Genomic DNA, 14,123 nt, shown 5'->3' on the forward strand with positions numbered 1-14,123 from the left:
ATAAGAAAAAGCAAAGCATTATCTGCTCCATTACAATTTTATTAGAACTGCTCTTTTACTCCAGACACTTGCAAAAGTAAAATGCTATACATGCAAATAGAAATTCAAAAATTTCAATTATATCCAAATGTCAGACATTTAGCTTCATTAAAGGTAACTCTTGGTTGATAAAGATTAAATAATTAAATAAAATGTCAAATAAAATATCTCATGCCATTGCTCTACAGTAGCAAACCATTGGCTAAAAAGTATCAGGTAATTTTCTTTAAATTATAGCAAGCTCTGTGTTTTGTTGTTGTTGTTATTGTTTTAAGGAACAACATGCTGCCAGATTGACAACTCCCTGCCTAAACAAAGTCATTGGGAGCTAGTAAGAGCTCTTATCTGGAATGAGACCTTCTGTCCCTTTCCTTGCTGCCTCCTCCAACCAATATACACATACCACCAAAGGCTACTTCAAGGAATACTGCTACCAACAGCTGGAAGAAGTATTTTGTAGGACTCCTTCTTGAACCTGTTTAACAAACTGAACGCTTATGACCAAGGTAGAAATCTGCAGAGCATTTCAAATGTTACAATAGAAGGTGGGGTTCTGAGTTGTCAACAGGAGCAACAACAGGCCAAAGCTCTAATGGTATCAAAGTATGTCGTTACAATGGTAGCCATAATAGCTCATAAATTCAAATGTTCCATGGCATCCTCTCCCAGGCAATCAACTCAGCAATGTGGAAAGCAAGAACCACATTGCTCCATCAATAACTGTGGAAGAACAGCTTCTGCAATCCAGTGCCCCGGGCATAGCTCTTTCTGAGTTGCCTAACTCTACTGCCCACTGAAGCTTCTGGTGCCACTTCGGAACCCTGGAGAAGAGCCCCAATTGGCCTTTTGACCTCAAATCTTGGGGTTTGCCCTTAGTGAACCTCTTCAGACTATAGGGGCATCTGAACCCCTGCAGTGCCACAATCTACACCTTTCATTAAAACATCTCACAGTCATCGGGGTAGAGATCTTCCTTGAACAACTGCCTACATTGCAAGGAACTGGTTGAAAATATGCACTAAATAAGATCAAGCTGCCTGAGTCTGAATTCCAAACCTAGCACTGGACAGTAACCATCTATAAGACTCATTTTTCTAATCCATAAAACAGAGATAAAAATAGTGCCTCATAGGGTTGTTATGCAAAGTAAATAAAATCATCCATATAAAGTGCTTGGCACAATGCCTGGTGCAATATAATCTCCAGCATATGCTAGCTATTATTATCATTTATATATACACTAAATAATGCTACATTACTATATAATACATTTATTATGTAGATACTACATATGTAGCTATTATTCACATTATATTATCTATTATATTATTATATGAGAATTGGGATTCAGATGTTCCAGTCATTAGTAAGAACATCTGGTGTGCTGGGCAATGATCTATGAAATAAGCAGGATATAGAAGGTGAGGATATGTTACTCAAAAGTTGAGGGGCCCCTGAGGGGTGAATCCTACCAAAGCAGCTGGCTTCCTTAAGGACCAGGGAAACAACAGGCTGTGACCAAAGCAGTTGGTTCGGTGGTGTCCAAACCAGAAGATGACACCTATCAAGACAGCATGGGAAAGTTAAGCTCCTGTGTAAGCCCCTCCCTGATCCAAATACCAGGCTGCTCTTCAAGCATGTGTCACTCTTACTAAACAATTAACGAAACACAAAGAGCCTTGAATACCTCCAGTGTCACATTTCAAGACTTACAGAATGACTAAGAAAAATCTGAGCTGGCAAAACTCATCCTTGCTCTCCTGGCAAGCAGACCATCTTTGTTTTCCATTAGTGTGTGTTGTCGTCACAGTAACTGCAATTCCAAATACAGGCCCATGGTGTCATTTCCTCATGCACTCAGGCTGCCACACTGAAATAGCATTATGAACTCAGCAATGCCTCTTCCTTTCCTGTTGTGCTGTGGTGCCTCAAAGGAGCAGGCCCTAAAATGAGTTACTTAAGACATAAGCATATTAAAGAGATAAAAGGAAAAATAAAGTCTATCTATCCCTGTTACTGCATCGCCTATGACTCGTGTGTGCGTGTGCGTGTGTGTGTGTGTGTGTGTGTGTGTGTGTGTGTGTGTGTGTGTGGAGAGAGAGAGAGAGAGAGAGAGAGAGAGAGAGTATATGTGTGAAGACTTTATTTTTGCAAAGCTCTTTTAGATAAACAAGGCAAGTTGGCAATAACTTGATTATCTTGGTGATGTCAGTAGTCTACTGTTTTCAATCAAATTGTCTTTTGGCTTTAAATCTTTAGCAAATCATTTTTAAAGAATGTACTTGGCCAACTGTAATATGTCCATTTTAAGACTTTCTTACACCTTTTCTTTACAAAGATAAGTAGCAGATAATGCATTACTTTATAGTAACTTAGGGAGATTGCAGTTATAATTATTGCAAGACAAAAAAAACCCCACTGTTTTCAAGTGTAGACATACAAGGTCCTTGGCTAGTGAAGCAACAATAATCATTTTCATATATGTTTTGGTAAAGGAGGTAGTAGCATTTAAGCAAGAAAGAAACAAAAAATCCCTGAACCTTAAGTACTCAAAGTCAGATCACTTGAGATAAATTCTGCATTAACTTTAAAAATTCTTTTTAGTCTGCCTTTCACAGACCTCAGAAACACATAAATCACCCAATATTATGAACATTGACACCATTTCCCAAAAAGGAAAAGCAGCGCCAACCTTCTTTCGACTTTTCAGTGCTGCTGTGACTTGCACAAAGCTCTCAGGGACTGGGGTGCTGGTTAATGTCCTGTTTCTTCATCTCTCTGCTGGGACTTTCTGAAGTTCTGCAATCAGCTGGTTAACAGCCAACTATAGCTGCTCAACTCATGCTTCACTTGACTTAGTCTAAGTTCTTCCACAACTCACTGCATGGCCTTTGAAATTAAACTGCCTCAGCTCCTGCCACAGGGAAAGTGGTATTTTGCCTGTAGCCCTTTCCCTGCTGAGAGCTAAAGAGTAGGTTGACCATTTAAGGAGAAGAACATAATCCAATATATTTTCTTCAAGTTCCTATATCTTTGCCTGGCCGGACGTGGCTCAGAGGTTGAGCGTCGACCCAGGATCCAGGTGATCGGGGTTCGATTCCCGGTCAGGGCACATGCCCGGGTGGCGGGCTCCATCCCCAGTCGGGGGCTTGCAGGCAGCAGCCGATCAATGACTCTCTCATCATTGATGTTTCTATCTCTCTCTCTCCTTCTCCTTTCCTCTCCATGAAATCAATAAATATATATATATATTTTTAAAAAGTTCCTATATTTTTGCCCTAGAACCTTTAATAAGCATTTCATAAAGCCAGGAAAAAATTGCTTCCTTGTTCTCCCTCCCTTCCTTCCTTCCTTCCTTCCTTCCTTCCTTCCTTCCTTCCTTCCTTCCTTCCTTCCTTCCTTCCTTCCTTCCTTCCTTCTTTCTTTCTTTCTACAAAAGGTTTTCATGAGAGAATGACAATTAAAAAACTCTATTTGACTTATCTTTTAAAATTCATTCTTCCAATTGAGAAAAATAAAGCAAAATGGACATGTCTAAACCGTAACTACCCTACGTAAGATTTGTTGGCCCTAAAGCTGCTAAGATACTTCCCTGCTTATAAGAGTGTTTCATATACATTTGTTAAATTAAATATACAGAGCAGTCATCACCCCATAATACATACACACATATTTATGACATACCACTTTTTGTTCATCTTGGATTATACTTTCTTGTCATGTTTACGAAGAATGAGTAGGATTAAGGGCATTGAATAGCAAGAATTCATCTCCATTTGGTAAGGTTGAAGCTAGCAGGAGATGCCCTTTTTTGGTCTTTTTATTTTTATCTGTTACTAGGTTAGTAAAACAAAACAAAACATCTAAGGGAAGAAATAAAGAATGATAAATTTAACAGTATATTCCTCCATGGAGGAAGAAGTCGCTGTCGTCATACATTACCCAGTGAAGTCGGCTACAATGGAGACACCCGAGCACCGGGGATAAACACACTCTATCTCCAAGTACAAATACAGAAACCATAGTATAGTTTTTGCTGTTGGTGATTTCTTAGCCTTTTTAGAAATGATTCTATGAGACAGCAGACTGCTGAGTGATAAGGGAGGGTTTGAAATATAAATTCCATACTAAATTATTGGCTGGCGTTCAAACTATGTCTGCTTAGAGTACCCAGGAGCAAAGTATGTCCCAAGCAGGATTCCAAATTTAAACAATACATTCTTCTGTTTTTTCTATGATCTATGAACTTGAGTTCACAGACTATCTGTATCCAAGAATTTTGTGTGCAACAAAGACTAAAATAAACAGATACCTACATTTACAGAGTGATAATAACATAATAGCTTAAATTTATTGAAAAGTCTACCAGGCAACTATAAGTTTTATTAACTCACTTAATCTTCAGAACAACTTTATGAGGAAGATAGTATTATTATCCTTGTTGTGTAGATGAGGAAACTGAGGCACAGAGAGTAATTTTTGCCCAGAGTTACAGGGAGCTGAAATCTGAATCCAGCCTAAATACTAGCCTTTCCTGCCTCTCCTCCATACTAATAAACACGACCTTGTTGTTATAGCATCAACTCAGATTTGGGGAAACAAAATGTACTTTACTAGCTTATCTTTTATTCTACTGCTATATGTATTAAAAATAATTAATATGTAAACAAACTTAGGCTGCAGGCTTTTTTTTATTCCTCACCAGAGGATATTTTTTCCATTGCTTTTCAAAGATAGTAGAAGGTGGGGGGAGAGAGGGAGAGAGAGAGAGAGTGAAAGAGAGAGAGAAAGAGAGAGAGAGAGAGAAACATCGATGTGAGAGAGACACCAATTGGTTGCCTCCCACACAAGCCCCAACCGGGGCCAGGGATCGAGCCTGCAACCAAGGTACGCGCCCTCGGCTGGAGTCGAACCCTACCTGAGACCATTCGGTCTGAGGGCTGACACTCCAAACACTGAGCCAAACCCCAGCTAGGGCTATGCTGCAGGCTTTTAATGTCATTTTTCTAACAAGCTGTTACCAATCTTTTTTCCCTTAAACCTTTCTGCTGAAATAGATCTCAATTGAGGCTTACCCTCTCACTTCCCATAATGCTGCTTTTCTAAAACCCACGTGTTTAGAAACATAAAATGAGACAAAGTAGTGAAAATGTGGATTAAACAAACTCTGTAAAATCCCATTTCTTAGGGCACCTGTTTTATGAAGAAATACTAATCTTCAAAAAAAACCAAAAAACTAGCATTAGTTTAGAATGTGTATTTTACCACAAAGTTTTACTTCTAAGGAATAAGTAAAAATTATAACCATAGGAAAACCACCACTAAATGAGTATATTCAATATTTCACACATTTCATTAGGGAAAATCCCATAGTGATTCTTGCTGAACCCACCCATTTAGAAGAATAATTTTAACCTTCTTAGGCCATCTTAAAATATAAAGACAATGCTTTTCTTTTGAAGGACACAAAAAATTGCTTCAAAATCATGATTCTTGCTTTATCTCACATAGTAAGGCAATAGGTTTCATGAATGATTAAAAATAAAACTCAGAAATGTCTCTTTTTTAAATATCTAGGGAAAAGAAAAATATATTACAACATGACATTTAAATATTTTCATGCTCAAGGCCAGATTCTAATTCATGATGACCAGCAAATAGAAGAACCCATAATTTAAATGAATAGTACCAAAGGTAACTATAAGTGGGCTCTGGTGCCAAAAGATGATAAAAGTATATGCATTAAAGTATTAAAAGGTTTAGGTGCATACACAGGACACGCATATATATACAGTCTTTATATATCCCCCTTTCTATTTAATTAACCATAATTACAGTTTCTTTTCTTAATTTTATACTTATCTATACTTTCTTACATACTCATCATCAGAAATCTAGAGCTAAAAATGTTAATAAAACATCTGCAATGTTCATGGGGTTGAAAAGCTTCAAGGTCAAGTGATGCTTAGGGCAACGCTTTGTACCTCAGCATCTTCATAGAGTTATTCAGAATTTAAAGACACAAACCCTGCTCCAAAGTACCCTAATTCTAACAGAGCACCAAACTGTCTAAACTAAGAAGGAATCACTTCTAAAAAGCATGGTCCTGGAAATCACTGTAAAAGTGGAAGACACTGACCCGGGTTTTAAAAAGTGAACAAGGTGTCTACAGGAAAAGGGATGAAAGGTGTTCCAGGCATGGGGAATGAACTGGGCAGGGGCAGAACATTGAAATGCACACTGGGTTTGTGTTTAGAGAACGGCCCCAAATCTGAAATATCTGAAGCAAAGAGATGAACACTTGCTGTTGAGTAGTAGGAGCTGAGACTAGAAAAGTTAAGTATGTGCCAGATGATGGAAGGTTTTCAAAATACCCAGCCTAGGTGTTTGGTGGCAACAATGAGTCCCAGAAGATAACTAAACAGTAAAGAGACAAGCACAGCAATGCTTTAGAAAAATTAACCCCCTGGTCATGGGCAAGATGGTTTGGATGGCAATGAGGGGTGGGAGGGGAGCGTCAGTGTTACAATGCAGACCGAGGGTGAAGGGAGTAGGCCTTAGTGTGGAGGGAGGCATGGTAATGGGATCTAACAGCTCTTACGGTAAAGGGGGAAAAGAGGATTCCAAAATAACCCAAATGTGAACTTGAAGGAACAGAACAGAATCTACATGGTTCGTGGAGTTTGATTGTTGTGGAGGCACAGTATATACTGGAGGAAAGTGCATGGTCTAACCTGAGTTACTTTTTAATTCTCAAGGGTAAACTTACAGCCATACAGATAATACTCAAAATTTCAATTCATCAGGAAGCATGGCTTTCACGCAGGGCCAAATGCTGCACGCAGTTATCCACACACTGTTCCACTGACTCCAAAAGAAATTACATGCTTGGAACTAATGGTAGATTAGTTGATACATCTGATAGGGGTTAATATCCAAAATTTATAAAGAACTTATAAAACTCAACACCAAAAAACCAAACAACACAATTTAAAAATGGGCAAAGGATCCTAATCGACACTTCTCCAAAAAGGGCATACAGGTGGCCAATACACACAAGAAAAGTTGCTCAATGTCACTAAACATCAGAGAGATGCAAATTAAAACGGCAATGAGATACCACCTCACACCTGTCAGAATGACTACCATCAGCAAATCCACAAACAAGTGTTAGCAATGATGTGGAGAAAAGGGAGCCCTCGTTCAGGGTAGGTAGGAATGCAGATTGGTGCAGCCACTGTGGAAAACAGTATGGAGTTTCCTCAAAAAATTAAAAACTGAACTGCCTTATGACCCAGTGATTCCACTTCTGGAAATATATCTGAAGAAACCCAAACACTAATTCAAAACTATACATTCACCCCTAAGTTCATTGCAGCATTATTTACAGTAGCCAAGATTTGGAAGCAGCCCAAGTGCCCATCAGTAGATGAGTGGATAAAAAAGCTGTGGACATTTACACAATGGAATATTACTCAGCCGTAAAAAAGAAAAATCTTACCCTTTGCGACAGCATGGATGGACCTGGAAAGCATTATCTGAGTGAAATAAGCCAGTCAGAGAAAGACATGTACCATATGATTTCACTCATATGTGGACTCTAATGAACAAAAGAAACTAACAAACAAAATAGAAACAGACTCATAGAGAACAGACTGAGGGCTTATGGGGGGGTTGGCTGGGTGAAAAAGGTGAAGGGATTCTGCAGAAAACAAACAAACAAAAAACTCTCATGTTTTTTGAGAGTTTGGTGATTACCATGGGAAAGGAGGGTGGAGGTAGGTAGAAGAAAGTAAAGGGGGATAAATGGCGATGGAAGGAGATTTGACTTTGGGTGGTGAACACACAATACAATATACAGATGATGTATCATAGAAGTGTACACCTGAAACCTATATAATTTTATTAACTTATGTCACCACAATAAATTCAATAAAAAAACTTTAAATAAAATACAATGACATCGCAGGGACTGACTTGCAACTTCTCCAATCATAACCTGCCTTGCCTCAGAGAATTTGTTAAAAAAATAAATTTTGGCTTTACATGTACATTTGTAAGCCAACAATGTGACCCTTCCTAAGATAAAAACTAGAAAAATGTAGAGCATTTTGTTCTGATTTTTCAAAACTCAGAAAGAACTGCATCTCCACTGAGGCACCAGGAGTTTCATTCTCTCATACCCAAGATTACCTGAGCGCATGTTCCACTATTACTTACATACATTCATTATATGTAATCAGCTCATTCACCTTTTAAACTAATCATATAATCAGAATTAAGAAACATAATACATACTATGTACTAAATATATATACTATTTCATTTTTCAGAACATATGATATATAAGCTTTAATTAATTTTTCTTAAAATAGAAACATCTACTGAAAAGTCTGATACCTTCTTACTTGTCAACAATGTGTTCAAAACTAATAGGGTAAATTCTTTCTTTAAATTGACAAGATAGACAAATAATTCCTTTTAAAATATGCATCTTTATCTACTTTGATAGTATCCTTAGATTTGGATATTCATTCAAATCATCATGTTCATTTAAAGGAACAAACTTCTTATCCAAAGCCAACCCAGCTACAGATACCAGGTGTCAACAGTTACCACATCACCAACGTACAGACATAATTTTTGTTAGATTCAATGTGAAACTGACAACTCTAATCAATTCTAAGAAAAAAGTATGGCAATTCATGGAAGGGGAGAGAATATACTACCAGATGAAAGGAGGATTTCCTTCGCTCTATAGTAAACACACTATATGCACATACATCCAACTTTAGAAAGGATTTTTTTCTAATAAATTCAATTTTAGTTTTAAAAATCAGCATCTGTTTTATCTAGGTACAAGCAATTACTCAATTTGTTTTGTTTCTTAGAAAAACGCAAAATAATCTTCTCCTGAGTCGTTTGTATTCAGCAACTGCAAAAGCAGTGATTTAATACCAGGCATATTTTGAGCCCAGCCAGAAGCCTTTGGGGTGGCTGTAACGTAATGAGGTCAGAAGCAGCACAAGGTGTACCGGTGTAATGAGAGAATCAGGCAGAGGGAAAAGCAGATAGCAGCGAGTCAAAGCGCAGCGATACAAACACCGTGCAGGGCTTCCCTCCAGTTACCACACAAGCTGCTCAGCCAGTTTCAGTGAGTTACTTGGCTCCCAGGGAAAACGTCCCTGCCACTGGTGAGCCATCCTAACTGCGAAAGGAGCTGCGGTATCGTCCTTTGTCACATTTCTGTTTCCTGCCAAAGAATGTAAACTTGGCAGAAATATTTTGATGGCTATTAAAACATCATAATCTTTGTGTTTAAAAAGGACTCGGCATGATTCTGAGAAAGACATGCTGTTCCTGGTTCTTTAAAAATAATTCACGATGATTACCATAATTCCTAAATGAGCTATCACAGAGTGGAACAGTGAGAATCAGAGGAAACAGACAACACAGACTCGCAGAGAACTCTCTTCTTAGGGAAGCAGAAATTTCTTAAAACAGTAAGCAACTGTTTATTTTGCTCTTACCTGATGGCAGCTCGTTTAACCAAGGGTATGTCCTTTATGGAGGTAGCTTATCCTTTGAAGAACCCAGTGGCTTGTCCCACAGCCCCAGAGAGACTGGAGTTCTGGAAAACTATCCAGCCCAAAAGAATACAGACTAAAAGGCTTTTCCCACTTTCTTTCCCAGGACCAGCCAATAGCTGAAGTCATGCAGGAAACAGAGAGAAGGGGAAAGCACCGTCTTCTCCCTGAAATCCCGATCAGCAGCAATGGGAGGCTGTTGTCTATCTCCCACCCAGACTTTTGTTTAAAAGTTTTTTCAACTGTTGCTAGGTGTTGTTGGGTCCTGAGATTAGGTTTCTCGTCTTCTGCTCCCTCCTGCTCACCGTCAGAGCAGTGACTTTGTTGAGGAGCTGGCTCGCGTGCTATATTTAACCAGTGTTCTCAGCAAGTCAAGCCTGTCAACAGCTGAGAAGTTTGGAGCCGGCTTTACTCGGTTCCTCGGCAGCTGGGTTATCAGTGGCTGGAGCTCTGCTCACCCTGTAAAAGATTGCGGGGAAACCGGCAGTCCCTTTTAAGGACTTCTGCTCATTGCACAGAGGTAATTATTATTTGAAGCTCTTAAACACAGAGTGTGATTTGGGACTTGGGTTTTAAAATCTGAAAAGAATTAAACAGCAGCCGTTGCCTTGAGCAGAGCATTTTACCAATACAATATTCTTCTCAATTAGCCTTGCTTAGATAAATGTTCTTAAATTTAAAAAAGAAAAAAAAGCTTTCATGTAGTAAAAGTGTATCACAACTGTTGGGGAAATTCACAGTAAGAGATTATTTCCGGACCTGTTTTGTATTGATGTGTGACATTCCTAGCTAGGTGACTGACTTCGTCACATCAGACTTGACCAGCTTATACACCTGAATGTTATACAAGTAAGGTTACCGTAAAGGAATGTCTGGAGCATTGTTTTTGAAAGGAGTAAAGTTAAGAAAGAAAATCGTAACGTTCTCACTCAGATCATTCATTCAGAGTAAGAAATGAAGAACACTCCAGGAAAACCAGGGCTCGAAACACCTCTGGGTGTTGACAGCTTTGCTTCATTATTAACCCTCCAGTCTCCAACATGAAGAATGTCTCGAGATATTTTATTTACTTTACTTTATATAATAAAATAGTGTGAATCTGCCAAGATTAAGACACATGAAAAAAAAGTTTTAACTAACTAGTTCTTGGAACTTTCTAACTAATTACTTATATTAAATTAACAGCAAGAGGAACTGAGAGATCCTTTTAGCCACAGGTAAAGTGGGAGGTAACAAACACCCCCCCCCCAATATTGGTTAACACACTAGAATATTACCCTGACAAAAATCTCATTAACACCAGTACAAAGGTGCCCCCCTTCCTAAGATCAATTTATCAGTTCAAAGAAAACCTTTGTTTGACATGCAAACTGAAGTTGTACCAAGGAGACATTTAAAGGCATGGATTTAATAGTATCTTAAGTGTTTCATACTTGCAATAAGTGGCTTATGTGCTGGGTAATCCTAATGTCTCTCTGGGAAGGTTAAAGAGGGTGGGGGGGTGTCCTTTTTAAAGAAACGACCCTTACCTCCAAGGTTAGCTCACCCCCAACACCTCAATCCATTAGAAAACATCTCAGTTCTTCCCATCCCAGCCATCACGCTAACAGCATTCATTTTTTCCCTCTTAATTTATTTGCTACTATTCACATATAAAATTGCATTTGTTCAGATTCTTATGGGCCTGGGCCAACCTTCATTTAAAAAAAAAAAAAAAAGACTCTATTAAGATGGAAGTGTTCTTACGTGAAATTAACTGACTCTTCTAGAACACTAATGGACCTTTTAGAAACAATCTCTTCACAGTTCCTAAAAAGTGGGTTTTGACAGGAGGTGGAAGTGTGTGGCTGGGCCATGAGATAGTTCAGAATCTCAAGGAGTTTTCAAAAATTACAAAAGGTTAGCATCTGGGGAGATTATTGTTTGAAAAATGCTCCCACCCCCACATATATCCCCTATGCAACAGCCCCAGGTTGAAATCCACTTCACTAAAAAAGGACTCCAGGAATGCATCATTTCACCCCCACTCAGAGTTCACTTTATCCATGTCTCCCATCCAAAACGAAGTAGAGCCCTTTGTAGTCAAAGTTGAGGTAACAGAGGGGAAATAACCCACTTTGCCTCAATGGGCCTAAACAGTTTCATGGAGATGGAGATAGTTATTTCTTCCCTGACTCTCCAGACAATTAGGGTTTTCAGTGTTTTTTTCTTTTTTCTCTGTAATAAAAACCTACTCTCCCACCGTTGTTTTCTTCAACCCTTAGATTAGCTTTTCGTTGTTGTTATTAGTTTATTTTAAACACTGTGGTGACAAGCAGCATACAGAGTACTTCATATAATTAGGTACGGTTGCTACCTTTAGATTATGTTCTTTAATTGCACTAGGCACGTGTGCTTGTCTGCCTCGATATTCCACAATAACCCGTCTCTTCTCATTCTCTCCCTTCTCCCCTTCCCCCTCCAATCACACATGCATTCTCTCTCTATAGAAAGTGGGCTTATTTTGAAGGCTTTCCCCACGGGAATGATTATTCAGACAAAAGCATTTCCTACATAATCCACAGAGGAAGCAGTGCCATTAAGAACTTCTAGAAACTTGTGTTTTGTATACAGTCCACAAGGAACTGATTTTCAACACATATTGTTAATGTGTTGCTGTTCAGCTACATTCTTTTCCCACAGTCTTAAGGGTGGTCTGATAAACGTATAACTAAAGCTGAATTTCCCAACTTCAAGGATTAGTCATGACTCCTCCTCATAAGAAGACAGATTAATATTATCAGTGAGAAAAAATCGAATTAAATAAGAGAGCTGGCATATTATCTCTACATCCATTTCTAAAACCAAATTTTACCACACTTGTTCATTTAAAGAGGCATAGTGATTTTTTTAAGTGAAAAATTAATAAATTATTGAATATACCAGTGAAGAGAAAGATAGACATTTGCTTCAAAATGATGTTGGGGGGAGGAGAGATCAGAGAGGAGTTTCCAAACAAACATGCCCTGTTATTGTTTATTGCCTGGCTCTAAGACTTAAATATAAGTTCCCAAGTAGCAGGAATGTTTACTATTTGTTCCTTCCTGAGTACTCAAGCACCATAGTAAGTGTTCAATAAATGGGAATGACTGAATGAGCAAATGAACATATAACAGATTAAAGAAAAGATGAAGAAAACTTCAGAGCATGTTATTGGTAAACTTATGGAAAATGCTTCCAGGCTCTCCGGACAGAGTTGGGTCATTACTGGCTGCATATTACAAATTATAGAAAGAAATTATCAGATTGTGAATTATTTTGAATTTTATTAAAATTTCAAAGGAAAGTAATAGATTTTAGGATAATAATAAAAACACCTGTGCAAGACTAACTATATGCCCAGCAGAGTTCTAAGGGCTTGACATATACTAACCCACTTAATTTTCATAATAATCCAATGAGGTAAATATTATTATCATGCCCCATTTTACAGGCAAAAAAAACTGAGGCATAATGTTATTAAATAACTTGACCAAGGTCACATGCTACTAAGTAGCAGAATCAGAATTTGGATTAAGAAATCTGATTCCCAAAATTTGTGTTCTGAACCACTTACCTGCTTCCTACATTTAACGGTCACATTAGCCCATTCTTTGCAATCACTGAGAGCAAAAACATAGAGACTTTGCTATACCTGAAGATATATGCTTCTGACCAAAAAAATACATTTAAAATTCCACAGCTTTGAGGCAATAGAAAAAAAAGTGGCAAAATTTCATGGTCGGTATATAGTAAAATAAAAGCTCATTGGAACTGAAGTCTTATTGAATACCAGAGAACAGAACATTGGACTAAAGAAAAGATAATTGCTTCTAGAAAAAATGGTCTATTTTTAAGCAAAGGATATGAGCTGTTCAGTATTCTCTCTAAAACAAACAACACATGATGTTTTATGATGAATGAGTTCACTGCTTAATGAGATTCTAAAATTACGTTCTAAAAATATAATTTTGGTCTGTGATTTGATAAGCAATTTAAAAATGTTTATGGGCTATGCATTCACAACCAAAACTTCTCAAGGATGTAACCAACAGCAAGAAAAACAAAACAACATTTGGCGGGGGTCGGGGGGGGGAATCATTCTACATTAGCTAGTTCTTTGATATCAAAATGATACTGTGTTACCCTTGCTACAGTCAGGCTTTACAATTTGAACATACTTGCATTTTCTATTAATCTAGCTATACATCTATTTAAATATTACAAACTTTAAAAAGAAATAAAACTAATACTTTTTAATATCTACAAATTTTCATAGTAAAATAACTACTTGGCCTTGTTTACAGATAAAATAAATACTGTGTCACACCTACATTTATTAATAAAAACTTCAATTAAATTATTTCTTTTCCCAACAGCTTTAAAAAAAAAAGAGCCAGGCCCAGCCGGGCGTGGCTCAGAGGTTGAGCGTCGACCTAGGATCCACGCGATCGGGGTTCGATTCCCGGTCAGGGCACA

General features: G+C 38.0%; 1 protein-coding gene across 1 annotated transcript in view; it reads right to left on the reverse strand.

Moving 5' to 3' along the window:
• The window catches only part of FILIP1 (filamin A interacting protein 1), a 162,019-nt gene extending 152,110 nt beyond the window's left edge, over positions 1-9,909 (reverse strand). Inside the window, exon 1 of the mRNA XM_016207372.2 lies at positions 9,570-9,909. The gene's annotated coding sequence lies outside the window, so the exon portion shown is untranslated. The remainder of the gene's footprint in view (positions 1-9,569) is intronic.
• Between the last annotated feature and the right edge of the window lie 4,214 nt (positions 9,910-14,123).

Source organism: Miniopterus natalensis, chromosome 5 (genome assembly GCF_054644295.1).
Source record: "Miniopterus natalensis isolate mMinNat1 chromosome 5, mMinNat1.hap1, whole genome shotgun sequence".
Classification (NCBI taxonomy): Eukaryota; Metazoa; Chordata; class Mammalia; order Chiroptera; family Miniopteridae; genus Miniopterus; species Miniopterus natalensis.